The sequence below is a fragment of the Elephantulus edwardii genome, unplaced genomic scaffold (genome assembly GCF_000299155.1).
Source record: "Elephantulus edwardii isolate Elephantulus edwardi_28Jun2011 unplaced genomic scaffold, EleEdw1.0 scaffold00198, whole genome shotgun sequence".
In the NCBI taxonomy this organism is placed as follows: Eukaryota; Metazoa; Chordata; class Mammalia; order Macroscelidea; family Macroscelididae; genus Elephantulus; species Elephantulus edwardii.
The window spans coordinates 191,527-192,102 of NW_006399948.1; positions in this window are offsets into that span (position 1 = coordinate 191,527).

The window sequence follows — 576 nt, forward strand, 5'->3', positions numbered from 1 at the left end:
AACCCCAGGAGTTATGCAAAGCATGAAGGCCCTTGTATCATAAATTCCTAGAGCCATGTTACACAAAACCCCACTGCTGTCAAGGCAATTCCAACTGATAGTGACCTTCCTTGGATTTCTGAGACTGTAATCTTTACAGGAGAAAACTATGTTTCCTCTTTGAAGCAGCTGCTGCTCCTTGAGGTCATACAGAATAAGAAATAAAAGTAAGATATAAAATTGTATATAAAGTATAATAATGATTCTTACCCCAAAAAACAAAATGTATACATAATGATATAGTCAGAATAAAGTACATCAAAATGAAATAATTTCTGGAAAAATGTATAATATTGCTTTGATTTATTGTTTCCTAGCCACACTGAATGTTAGTATTTAAATAAATTAACAGCTTGTAATAATTCAGTAAATTAAAAATATCCAGGCGAGCTCTGGTGGCCTAGTGGCAAGAAGCTGCACTGCAATCCTAGAAGTATGCGGTTCGAATCCACCAGATGCTCTGCTGGAGAAGGAGGAAAAATCTCCTCCTGTACCAGTCAGATCTGATTTGACGGTACACACACACAAAATAATAAA